This window comes from Callospermophilus lateralis, chromosome 14, assembly GCF_048772815.1.
Source record: "Callospermophilus lateralis isolate mCalLat2 chromosome 14, mCalLat2.hap1, whole genome shotgun sequence".
Classification (NCBI taxonomy): domain Eukaryota; kingdom Metazoa; phylum Chordata; class Mammalia; order Rodentia; family Sciuridae; genus Callospermophilus; species Callospermophilus lateralis.
The window spans coordinates 4,036,910-4,050,464 of record NC_135318.1 but is presented as its reverse complement, the minus strand read 5'-3'; the positions used below and the strand labels follow the sequence as shown (position 1 = coordinate 4,050,464).

At 53.3% G+C, this 13,555-nt stretch overlaps 1 protein-coding gene across 2 annotated transcripts in view; it reads right to left on the bottom strand.

The window, feature by feature from the left end:
* The window catches only part of Rnf144a (ring finger protein 144A), a 97,514-nt gene extending 92,739 nt beyond the window's left edge, over positions 1-4,775 (bottom strand). For both annotated transcript variants that reach the window (XM_076833487.2, XM_076833488.2), the window contains exon 1: positions 4,605-4,775. The gene's annotated coding sequence lies outside the window, so the exon portion shown is untranslated. The remainder of the gene's footprint in view (positions 1-4,604) is intronic.
* Between the last annotated feature and the right edge of the window lie 8,780 nt (positions 4,776-13,555).

Sequence of the window (13,555 nt, the reverse complement as noted above, 5' to 3'; positions counted from 1 at the left end):
CTCTGAGAGCAGGCTCTTCTCCTTCAGGAGATGTGGGCAGATCTCCCAGGGGCAGGTGGTGGGGCCAGCTGGTGGTACGGGAACCTGAGGTGCCACTCTAGAACATGTGCACAGCAGACAAGTCAAGGTGGAGGCTGAGGGTCAGGAGAGGAGGCTAATGAGCCATGTTATCCCAGAGACATCCAGACTCTGAGGTGCACTGAGAGGCTGGGTTCCTGGCTGTCTTCACAGTTCTCAGGGGTCAAAGTACATCTGGAAAACATTCTAGTTTGATGTTTCTGAGGTTCCCTCCTCCCAGGAAACCCTACCAACCATCTATCCAGCATCTAGCACGCCCTTCTCCACAGGACTGCTGAAACCCAGCTCTTTGGAAGCCGAAAACATTCTCCCAACAGCTGTTGAGGGAGACATGTATATTCCTAGGTCAGACACAAACCCCTGCTCAGTCAATGACCCAGCTGTGCCAATGGTCACCAGGCACTTTCAGAACCCGAATGCTCCCCCTTTTGCTCCACAGGTATCTATCTGCAGGGCTATGCTGGCCCAAAGCCTGCATCTGGGCTAGCTCCCAGCTCCATGGTTCCCAGCTCATGGCCTGCGTCCTGGAGAGGTCCCCCTGTCCTCATGAGCCACTCTTAGTAGGAGAGTCTGCCCCTGAACTCTAAGGGCAAAGGCACTTCAGGTGACAGCCCACCATCCTCCCCTGAGCCCTCCTCCACCAAGCCAAACTGGAGGGACAGGAAGGAAATGCAGGCAACACTTCTCCAACACTTCTAGGGGCCTCCAAAACGCCACTACGAAAAGGACAACACGGATGGAATTTTTCGGGAGACGCCAACAATGAAGGCATTGGGGCTAGAGGGGATCAGCCTGAGCAGCTCTCAGGGGCCACCTGGAACTCGCCATCATCCCACCAACAGGTAAGCTCCCCCCCCCCCCCCCCGTGCCATTCCTATGTTCCCTATCCACTCCAGGCTGTTTCTTGCCATTTTCAGGTCTCGAATTTGACTCTGACCCTCCAATTTATCTGGCTAACTCCAATTCATCCTTGTAAGGCCCAGCAAGCAGGGCCCCTCTGCACTCTGTGCCCCTCCATGCTGCCCTGACTTCAGGGCTCAAGCAATCTGTGAATGCTTCTGCTTCCCCTCCCACAACAGCGTGTCCTCCGGGTCACGGCATCTATCATTTTCCACAGGCCACTGAGCTCAAACTCAGACTCAGCACTTAGTGAGACCTGGGGCACCTCGGCTCCAGGCTCCACTGAGGAGGAGGAACAGGCAAGTGGACACTGGGCTGGGCGGCAGCGGCTCCAGAATCCAAGCCAATCACCGATGCTGGGGCCTGGCGCACAGCCAACGCTTAACGAATATTAAGTCTGTCTCCTCCATATCCATGGTCAAACACAGAGGAGACGATGAAACGCAGGTTGCCCAGCTTCCTCAGGCCCTCAAGGAACTGAGTGTTCCCGCTACCACTGCATCCAGCTCAGAACTGGCTCCCTAGAGAAAGCCCTTCTCCCAATCCCGCAGAACAGCCAGGAGGAGCATTCCAATTCAGACTGCAGATTCACAGAAGGAAAAAAGATGGGGACTCCTCCACCCGCCTTAAAGCCCTGTTTCTCATCAAATACCCTTGGAGAAAGGCCATCCTTATGAAAGTTAAAATATATATATTTTTTCCTTAAAAGAGTCCTTACAAATGCTTGCCCATGGTGAGCTGCTCTGCAATATTGGTTCTCCTCGAAAATACCACTGAACCAGCACAATTTTATTTCTGACTCTAGAAAAACATTTAGGCTAACATGTCAATGTTACCCTGAAGGAACTCTGGCCCTCGCAGGAAGGGGAAGACACTTACCCAAGGTCAGACAGCTGGGTCAGAGAGTCATGCAGCACCAGTGCACTCAGGTGTGTTAATAGTTGCTTCAATTTAATTTCTCCGACTAATTAAGAAAAGGTACTCCTGTGGACCAGCAAGGCCAGGACAGTGAAGGAGCCTGGCTCTGAAAGCACCTCAAATGACATAGTTCTTGGATCTCGAAGGTAGAAAGGGACCCAGAGGAAACAGGGATAGTCTGAAAAGATTCGACTCTCTCACAGTCTCTAGGCAGACTCTGAGATCCCACTCCCCAGGAAATCAGGGGGTCTGATGGCCTGGCAAGTCCTGAGGTGCAATATCCCCAAGAGGTTTCAGATATTCAGGTTCCCCAAGGAGCAAGCACTCCCAGCCTGCTGCAAGAGCAGAGGGAGAGAAAGGACCTGAGTCCTGGTGCCAGACTAGACCCACTGCAGCACCACACCACGTGACCAGCACTACCTGCCCACTCTCCAGCCCTACTTCCTCCTGGCCATAGTGGGGGCTGTCTGCAAGGTCCCACCTACTTCTGTGACTCCCAGCGGTAGAGAGAGGCATCCTCCCAGCAGGGAGGAGAAAGTTGAACAAAAGAAGGCAGCTAAGCCAAATAGGAACCACAGTGGGAAAAACAGCTTCTCTGGGCGGCATGGCTCACAGCTTCTGGCCTTGATCTGCCAGGCTGGCTGAACACCCACTGCAAAACTCCACAGCTTCCAGTTAAGAGTGTGTGAAGGCCTTTCAAAGCCCCAAGCTACACTAAGTCCCCAAGAGAAGTTCTGTGGTCTAGGAACAGTCTGGAAACAGGGATTAGAAGCTAGCAAACCAAGGGCACCAGAATATGCTTATAAAATACATTTGTCAGGACTCTTGGTTTTCCAAAACCCCCATGCATTGCAGCATTCATCTGAGCGTACCCTTGGTTAGTTCCCCCTGCAGGGAGGGGTACCAACACCAGAACTAGGGCATCTTTAAAAGCACACACTGCAGAAACTCAAATTGTGATGATTCTGGAAATTTTCCATTCCATTCAAACTGGACTGGGTATGAAAGACCCACCGATTCCCTGTTGCTGGGCTGGGGTCTTTCAGGTATACCCATTTTCTCAAGTGGTCCCCACTCCACGTGGACTCTGGCAAGTACTGTAAGTAGAAGGTCACACCCTTCGAGAGTCTGTCTCTCAGGTCCACAATGGTCACTGTACGCCAGGTCAGCCTGAGCCCCCACCCCACTGCAGTAACCACTCTGCAGAAGACTGCCCACTTTCCTCCAAAACCATCAACGGCTCCCAATACCACAGAGTGAAGCCCAAAGCCCTGGAATTCAAAAACTTCAGGATTTGTCCCCAGTTGACCTCTCCAGCCATATTTCTTTTACACTCTTTAAAGACTAATAAAAATAAAGCCGCAGAAGGCACTAAAAAAGTGCCCAGACCTGGTCCCAAATCACACACTGGAGGAGAGGACACAATAAGCAAGTCTCTGGTCTCCCCTTTGGAGTCACTGGGAAAGGTCAGGCGCACACATTCATTTGTAAGGCATTTCCCTCCCAAGGGGCCCTTCCTACCATCTTCACCTTGCCCACCTGGAACCCAAGGGCCCTCCCTCACATGGCCCTGACCCTGTTCTCCTTTGCTCTCCCTCCTGAAGACTCCCACAGCCCCCAGGGTGTCCAGACCCCCTGCCCTTTGCCTGGGAAGTTACTAACACACTTCATCTGCTGACTACTCTCACCCTGTCCCACTCTCTGGGACCAGTGCTCATTCCATCTCCCAGGCCACACTCCAGGGAAAAAACTGTCCAATGAAAGATGTCAGGTCTCCTTCCAGTGTGGGGTCCAGTCCTGCTCCCCACCACAGGGGCAGGAGGGATTCCTCCTTGATGCTTCCTTGGGGTCTTATCTAACTCTCCGTTGACCCTGCACAACGCAGGCTGGGGACAGCATTTCAAGGAGCACCACCCCCAATCTGGAAAAAAACGGAGAGAACAAACTTTTGGAGATGACATCCTAAGACGCCTGTGAAGACCACTGGGGCAAAATAAGTCATTCTTCCTCCAGGAGCAAGAAGCCTCCAGCTTTGCACTAGCCACCAAGTCGGATGGTGTGGGTGGCCAGGGAGTGACTGTGGAGGGCAGAGTGGGGCAGACCTGCAGGGAACTTCTCTGGCGAGCGGGTTGTCCCTGCCACCAGGGAAGGCGGTATGGGGGCGGGCAGGGAGGGCGGCGGCAGTGGCACCGGGAAAGGCAGGTAGGGGTAGGCAGGGGTGCGGAGAGTCGCGACACCGACCCTGGTGTGCACCTCGGGGGACGCCCTGGGCCGGACCTGCCCTTCGGCGCCATGGGCCCCTCCGGGAGCTCTCGCCCTGTCCAGGACGCGGTGGCGGGAGGAGCCAGCCCCGAGCCTGCGGGACCTGACCCAGAGCGCAGGGACGCTGCGCTGCAGACCCCCACCCCGCCGAGCCGGAGGCGGCGCCCGGGGCGCGAGGTTTCGAAAGTGGCAACCGCGCCGGGGGCGCAGGCGCCATCCCGATCGGGCCACTGAGGGCAGGGCGGGTGTCCTCGGCCGAAACCGGCCAGTCCCCACCCCAGGCCGCCGCTGCTCTCCCCTGCCCCGCCGCGACCCGAGCTCCCAGCAGGATCCGCTGGGCAGTCGCGGCCGACCCTGAGACTGGCTTCGCAGCGCCGCGTCCCGCCTTCCCCGCGCCGCGGCCGGCTCCAGTGATGCCGACACAAAGGGACGCGCGCGTCACCCACCTGGTCCCGCGCGGCCCGGGCTCCCGCTCCACCGTGGCGTGCGGCTCCGACGGCTCCGCCCGAAATCGGCTGCGGGGTGCCGATGCCCACGGTCCGCGCCTCCGCACCGCGCCGCCCGCCGGCCCGCTCGGCAGCCGCCCTTTATTCCCTCCCCGCCCTCCGCCCTGAGCGCAGCCCGCGCGGGGAGCGGCGGCCGGCGGGGGCGCGAGCGCGCACACAGCGAGGGCGCGCGGAGACCGGCCCGGCCCCACCGCCAGCGCCCCCTGCCGTCCTGCCGCGCCCGCCGCCTCAGCGCCCGGCAGCACCGGGGGCCCGGCTCCCTGCCCCAGGCCCTGTGAGAGCGCCCAGGTCCCCCCAGGGCTGGTGGCCCCCTGGTTCCTGCTCAGGGGGAACCAATATCAGCAAAAAGGAAGGAAATGGGTGACCCACCCTACCGCTCTTATCGAGGTGCTAGAGAGAGCCTCGAGCAGAGCAGCCTGGGCTCTGGAGGCTAATACTGCTGGCCACGGGCCAGACAGATGAGAGCAAGGGCCTGCCTTAGCAGAACCTCAGCTGGATGGTCTGTCGTGGCAACAAGAATCGTGTTTTCACCCTACTACCTGGTCGTGTTCGGGAACGGAGAAGAGAGGGCAACCTGACGGCCAGCCAGGCTGTGACTATCTGGGATGCAGACAGTAGATTGTTTCTTAAGATTTCTGGGTCTTTAGGGTCTAAGATCTATCACTGAACGTGGAATTCCTAAATAGTTTTCCTACTCCCTCTCAAAGCTAAATGACTTCACACATGCATGTAAGAAGCAAGCCTACAAAGGCGCATGAAACACAGGACACACAGCCTCTTCTCCAGGAGTCTAGAAAACACCTACTGCAGCATCGTCCTTCCTTGATGCCTCCACTCTGCCTGGTCTGAATTCAAGCTCGACCACCACTAGCCTGGTGACCTGAAGCAGGTTACTCAACTGCTTTGTGATTCCATTTTCTTATCTGGAAAGTGCAGGTGGCAAGAGTATGCATGTCCTAGAGTTCCTAGGAGGGATCAAATAAATCAAATAACATTCCTGGCAAACTCCACAGTCCTTGATTACTGTTCATCTCATTTCTCCCAAGATTTAAAACAGAAAGTTTTTAACCGTCTTGAAACTTGCATAATTTGTCTCTCTCTGCTACATTCACATCTTTATCCCCACCCCACCCCCACATCAGTCTCAACTGCATTGAGGAGTTTTCTGTTAAATAAGAACAAGCACTTGCCTTCTGATGTCTCTGTTTCAGTCAAATTCTTTGTAGAAATGTCATTATTTAAGAAAAGTGCACAATGTGAAGAATCCTAACAACGCTACTTTGTTACTCCAGTCTCTCTCCAGAAGATGAAAAGTTTTGGCTGATAGTCTGAGTTTGTGGGGAATATATTCACACCTCCCATAGCCTGGCGGGGTCCTGGGGAGTCCTGGAATGAGGGCTACTTATAAATGAATGATTATCACACACGGGTGCATGCTAGTGCATAAAGAATGGAAGGTGTACAGGGCACTTACAGATCAAGCAGTCTCTGTTGAAATGCAGATAGAGGTATAGAAGTCAAGTTGCACAAAGAGGTATAGAAGTCAAGTTGTGGGGAACTGCTGAGGACCATATGGGGCTGGGTGCAAAACCAAACCCTCACCCAACTGTGCAGCTAAGACCAAGTGTTCATGGGTGGCGTGTGGCTTCACCACCTGTTCCATGTGCCTCTGCTAATGCCATTGCTGTTGGAGAGATTCGAAGGAAGCACACTGGCAGTGAGAACACAATTGGCAGCAGGCTGCAGAAGGCACCTCTGGTACGAATTTGTCTAGAAGTCTTCCAAGTTCACCATCACCCTGTGCCTGGGTCTCTGAACACAGGTGTTAGTTTATTTCTATGTGGATTATGGCATCTACCACCCTTTGTGTTTGGGGTATTTATGTTCTGAGTCTTAGATCTTTAGAGTCTTAGCCAGGCATGGTGGTAAAAACCTATACTCTCAGCAACTGAAATAAGCAGAAGTATTGCATGCTCAAGGCCGGAACTTATGGAGACTCTGTCTCATAATAATAAAAAAAAAATTAAAAAGAGTTGTGGATGTGGCTCAGTGTTTAAGTGCCCCTGGGTTCAATCTCCAGTGCAGAGAGAGAGAGAAAGAGAGAGAGAGTCTATAAGATAATGATGCAGTCATTTTATCCGTGGATTCTCCCACAGAGTTTTGAGCATAGTAAGTGCTCAATGAACAGTGAGTAAAACTGTTTTTTTGATGCCTCTGCGAAACCGTCCCAGTTTTTGTTAGCAACATGGCTCTAAGATCATCCTCACCACTCATGGCTGGTCTTCCACCCCTGCCCATGTCATGCCTGACCCATCTCCCCAAGGACAGTCATGTCTACCAGGTTTTAAAAGATGCCTATAGCAGTTTAGATCACCAGTGCCCCCCAAGGCTCCTGTGCTGCAGGCCTGATGCCCAGCTGATGGTATGTTGGGAAGTAGTAGGTCACTAGGCATGCGCCCTGGAAGGGAATACTGGGATCCAGGCTCTTCTCTCTCCTTCTTTGCTTCCTGACCAGCTTGAGATGAGCAGCTGTCCTCCACCACACACCTTTACCATGACACACTGCCTTGCCACAGACCTTAAAGCCTGGGCCATGCAGTCACAGGTGGCTCTCTGAAATCATGAATCACAATAAACCCTTCCTCCTTGTTTCTCTCGGGTGTTTTGTGACGGCAACAGAAAGCCGACTGACATAATGCCCATTGTTAACGGTCTGTGCCTGTCACAGAACGGCTCTGTCATCACAGACTTAACACGTCTTGGTAGTGACCTCCTGTGGGCCTACTCTGTGCTCGAGGAAAACAACCCAGAGATAAATGGTCCACAGGGTGAAAAAAATGGGAATCCGTTTTGAAAATTTTTTTCTAGACACAAAATTGAGGGAAACTCAAGGAGCACATTCACGGCTTAAATTTTAAAAGTAAAAATAGACAATGGAATTGTGTGAATTTGTAATCACATTCTATAAGTAGAGAAAATTTACGTTCTTTTGATTTCTTTGAATTTTTAACTTAAATCCAATTTTCTGTTTCTAGAGAGTAGCCAGAAATAAATGTCAGAGCCTATGCGGACTCCCTCTCCTTAGAGACACACGGGAACCTGGGGAGATTCGTGGAGCTGGGAATGGGAAATGGGATGTACACTCTCGTCCTCCGCCCACCTGTGGCTCTGGTCTGCTCAGAAGCAGGTCACAGCTCCAGGTGAGTGGCACAGCCTCTCGGAGCCTTCTTGGGAACGTTCCCCAATCCTCATCACCCCCCGCCACTCCAAGGTGCCTTCTTTTTCTCAACTTTGACATTACTTCCAAAGAATCCCCTCAGTGGACACCCTCGTATGACAAGTGTGGAGACACTGTCTTCAAGTGGCATAGAAAACACTTGAAGGAGAAAGTACAGGTGGAGAAGTGCCTTCATTCCTCCTGCTGTTCATTGACAACAAGGGATAGACTGAAATGACCCCTAAAAAAGTTATGTTTGATTTCTAACCTGATAACTCAGAAAACAAACCCTTGTGAGATCAGGGTTGTTGCAGATGAGGTGAAACCAGAGTATGGATCGCCCTAAGCCAGTAGGACAGGGGTCCTTATAAAAAGAGGAAATGAGGACACAGACACACCCACGGGGTAAACAACAAGGAAAGGGGAACTCGGGCATGGGGTGAGGCTCCACAAGTCAAGACGCGCCCCAGAAGACCAGCGAACTACCAGAAGCAGGTGGTCCCTGGTGGGCTCAGGAGAGTCCACCTGCTGAACCTGAGCTCAGACTTCCAGGCCCTGGGATGGTTCACTGGGTGTCAGCCTGACTGGGCATGGGGTGCCCAGAGAGCTGGTAGAGCAGTCTTCCTGGGTGCTCTCAGAGAGTTCCTGGAAGAGTAGCATTTGAACCCATGGACTGAGCAAGAAGCCTGCCTTCCCCAATGTGCACCACCCAATTCTTTGAGGGCCCAAAGGAACCTCACAGGAGGAAGGGAATGCTGTGTTCTTGCTTGAGCCTGGACATTCATCTCCCCTGCCCTTGGCCCCAGGGTTCCTGGTACTTGGGCCTTCAGACTCCAGTTCCTACCCAGCGGGTCCTGTGCCATCCACGCCCCATCCCGTCCTAGGTGCTCAGGCTTTGGCCTCAGATTGAACTTCACCACCAGCTTCCTAGTGCTTCCTTCTTTAAGATGGGAGACCAGGGACACCTTGACCTCCATCGTCACATGAGCTGAGATGTTCGGGTGGAGAGGGAGGTGGAAAGACCCCTGTATCGACTCTCTCTCTCTCTGGAGAATCCTGGCTGACTTACCAATAGCCCTCCAAAACTCTGAGACAATAAATTTTTGTTGTTTAAGCCACTAACTGATCTAGCCAACTGAGGGCACCTGGGAGGTGACCACGTATGACCACGGCATAGAGAATGAGGTTCTTGATCAAAACAGAAATGCCATTCAAAGGCGGTAAAGTAAGTGCTAGTAAATGAAAAGGTTGATTTGTCAGTAAAAACGAAGCCAGTTCTCCCTGGGGTTCTCCCAGGGAGAGCAGACGTGGTCTTCAGAGCTCACCCCCGAGTTCACATCCAGCAGGACAAGTTCAAAGGACACAAATGAGTCTTGCCTGCGAAGGACATAAATGCCATAGATTCTGGTAGACATTTGGAACCAAAAACGGGCGGAGACAAGCTTCCCTGCTCTTGGCATTTCTCATGTGGAGCCCGAGGCCTTCCGAGTTCTGCTTCCAGAGGTGGCTCCAGGGCGTGTTCCTGAGGCTCTTGGCTGATTCATCGGTCTTTTCGCTTTTTATTACACTGCTTTTCTGTAGCAATCAATAGAATGTGGCCCTTGTGGCTTGACAATGTTTCTGAAGGCTTTCTCAATTCTGAAGGATAATTAAATGACATTCAACAGTAGGTGGACTCGGCCTTGGCAGATTGTCAATGCCCCCTAAATACCCATGCACCTCTCCAGATTCCAACCATGTGACTCCTGTTGTTCCCTGGACTGTGGATGGAGTTCACCTCTGGCTAAGGTCGTGAGTAGACCTTTGAGACCCTCTGACTTGTTGACCCCATCACAATGGCCTAGGAATCTGTACTGAGGTGGTAGCCCCACCAAATGAAAGTGGCCTGGGTCTTTGAGCTGCCTGTAGTAGGACATTCCCCAAGACAATTAAACCTGCATGTGACAAGCTATGGCAATGTGAGGGCTTGATACTGCAGCACAGTCCAGCCTAAACCAAGCAACGGGCTCATTGTGGACTGGTTTTGAGCAGCAGTAATTCAGATGCAGCTGTGTCTTTATAGAGAAGCACAGAGCAGCACTGGGTAAGTAGAGTAAGTCAGGCAGCCTGGGATGTCAAAGCACATGTAAGGCAGGGGACCTGGAAGGAATCCAGGCATCAGATAGACAAAAATAAGACACACTGAGGAACCAGGCCTGGTCCCTGGCAGCTCAGGTGTCTGGAGGACCTTCCCGGGGGAGGCCGCCACCTGTGATATTCCCCGAGGGGTTCCCAGAGGCCCAGGGAAGACTAGACTCGGTGCTTCACCACATCACCAGCTTTGGTGCAGTACCTCCTGCTGAAGCCCCCATGCAAACAACCAGGGCACGGCCCACTCCAGGCTAGGGGTAAGGGATGCTGAAGGCTCCCTTGCTAAGAATCATTCTCTGCCCGAGGCAGTCGCTGCTTCCAGTGGCTGCTGCGTGAGGGTTAGATGCCAGGCTTGCCTCGCCTCGGGACAAGGCTGGGCCCTTCCAGCCATGGAGGCAGTGTGCCCTGGTGCTCTCCAGCCGTCTGCTGCCTTCACTCTTCTGGAAGCACTATTCAGAGGGACAGCTTCTCCTTGTGGCCAACCCTGCTGCAGGCTGTCTCCCAGGAAACCAAGCTGAGATAACAAGACAGGGAAGCGGGATCCACTCCAGTAAGATGCCAAAGGTGAACCATGAGACTTGCTCCCAGTGGCAGAACCACGGCTTGGCAGACCATCAGGTCTTCTACTGAGACAAGCAAGGCAGGAGGGCTGGGCTCGAAGCTGCAGGATTGACACAGCCTACGAAGGCAAAGTTCTGGGCACGCGGAAGCAAGGACCCGTGAGGGGCTGTGGGGACCCCTTCTGCACTGCAGCATGCTCCCAAGGCTGTTAGAGATTGCTTCACTTTACTGCCACTCCTTTCTAAGAAATATTTTGGTGTCTGTTCTTATTTAACTTTTATTCCATTGTGATTTTAAATGTTCCTCTAATCCTATTATTCAATCTCCATAAAAGACAGACAAAACAAGAGTCTCTCTCCACGCACAGCAGCACCTGCACCACTACTGCGGGCAGCACAGCAGCAGTAACACAACGCAAACTACGCGGCTTCCCCATCCTGGTCAGCTGGGCAAACGTCTCCAATATTTCAAACTTTGGACTGATACTCTGACATGGCCATGGCTCCTCTAAGTCTTCTACTTCTCTGCCTCTCCTGTGCTCCGGACACTCTGTCACCTTCTTATTGTAATGCCATATCTGCCTTCTGCATTCAACATGAGCACAGCGTTGAGAACTCAGCGTCCTCCGTCCTGCCTTCACTTTGCCCACGTGTGGCAGTCCTCCTCACCCTTCACCATCTTCTCCTCCCACAGCACATACCTTGTGAACGCTGCGCTCCTGCTTCTCCCATCTTCAGCACCCTAGTTTACCTATTAGTCTACAGGATCACCCTCCCCACTGAACTCTGGGCTCCTGAGCAAGTAAACAGGTGCTTAGTAAATGAGCAGGTTCAGCAAGGTGGTCATCTCGTGCTGCACGTTCTTTAAGACATTTTCCCCAGGCCTAAGGGTTCTCCTGTGGCTCACATCAACTTGAGACAGGACACTGAGCTGTGACACAAGGTTACACAGTTCACCCTTGTTGATCTCAGGTTATGAGGAACGAGGCTCACTTGGTGTGGTCTCACCAGTGGCTGCTGGTCACCAGGTAGGTGCAGGTGCTCTGCCACTTACAACAGGGCCATGTCCCGATAGGCCCATCCCAGGCTGAGCGTAGCAGACATGGGAGAGGCACGCAGATGCATCACCTGGTGACACCACAGCTTGCCAGCACACTGAGCTGTCCACCGCGTCCACTCAGGAACCTGGGTCTCCAGGGAGCTTCAGCTCACTGCTGTGGGTCAGCATCAGGAGAGGATTGGACCACACAACCAGAGTCTGAAAAAGATAGAGGTTCACAATTCAAAGTGTGGCTTCTCTAGCACTTTCAAATCACAATGAAGTAAAAACCTCCCGAGGTCCAACAGTTGCCCGTCAGGAGCACCAAGCTGTCGTGACTGCCTGCAGAGGGTTCCTGAGTCCTCACTCCATCTTTGTGCTACGCCCTCACTTTGCTGCTGATGAAGGGAAGGCTGTGAAGGTGACCTCACTCCCTGAATCACACAGATAGAAAGGGACACTGTGCTCAAGCCGCAGCCAGCAGTCCTGAAGCCCCTGTCCCCACCTTGTGCCCTCTGTGCCGCTCTGACCCTTCTCACTCACTGTCTCCCTGCCTAACTCTTGTCCTAACATTGGCAGATTTCTTAAAGGTGAAAACCCTGACTCCTGGTCATAGGCATTTCCTGTGGTGTCCCGTCCAGGTTGGCTCATGCCAAACTGCTTTTGAGTCGAACCTTTAAGCTCAAAGGATTCAGCAGGTGTTGCCAAGAAGGCGAGCAGGCAGGAAGTGGCTCAGACTTGCCTTCCTTCCCTCTGTCCCCGGGCCCTGTACCTGGGAGGAAGTCTGGGCTGAGAATCCCCACAGAAGCTTGATGGGAGTTGACGGGGATGTTATGGGGAATCGGGGTCGGAGGGGCTCACAAGTTCAGTTGTGATGAGGGTCTTCAGGCTCCGTTGCAGTTGATGAGGGGACTAGTTAAAACACTGGAACCTTCCAGGAGCCTCCAAGCCATTCTGGGCAATGTTATCTATCCCAATACCACTGACCCTATGCAGGTGGCCCCGTGCTGGCCATTAGTGCAGGGCTGCGGGGCACCCTGGGGCACACCACACCTCAACCTGCTTAATGCTGGGGGCCAAATCGTGCCCTCCACAACTGGCCTGTGAGACCTTTCCCCAGTGTGGCTGTATTGGAGTGGGGGTCCCTGGAGGTAAGGAAGGTCAAGTGAAGTCCTGAGGTAGCAGCCTCTCTGACAGGCTGTGGCCATGGGAGTGCAGGAAGTGGAGGCCCGAGGAGAGGCTCCTGATGGCCAGGACGAGCACACCTTGGGGGCGTCCACTGATCCTGGGCCTCACACCTCCAGGTGCTCAGCCTGCGGCACTGTGTGGGGGTGGCATGAGCTCATTAGCAAGGGTCAGCTCAGCACAGCTTGCACTGAATGCCTGGATCCAACAGGCTTCCTAGGAAACGTGAGTGGAAGACCGAGGAGGAGTGCATCACAGGAACACACCCTGGGTGCTCTGACACCCAGCAGCAACTGACTTGGGAGGATGATTGGCTCTGAAAGAACTAAGAGGTCGGTCAGTTCCGAGAATTATTGAGGGAGTTCCAGGGACAAGTTGAGCTGGCCCTGAATGAGAAACCAGCTTCTGGGCAGTTTCCCAGACCCTCCAGGAATGAGCTGCACAGAGAAGCTCTGTGTGCACACATATCTAAGGGTGTGTGTGTGTGTGTGTGTGTGTGTGTGTGTGTGTACATATAGATAGACATATGTGAATGTGTGTGTGCTGGTCAACTTTCTGTCTCTGGGACAAAATACATGAAGTCGGCCACGTAAAAGGACAGAGGGATTATTTCCGTTCATGGTTTCAGAGGTTCAACACATGGTCCCTTGGCCAGGTTGCTTTGGGGGCTCTGGCGAGCCAACACATCATGATGGAGGAAAGACACCCACCTCTGGCAGCCAGGAATCAGAGGGAGAGGAAGGGGCCACGGCCCCATATC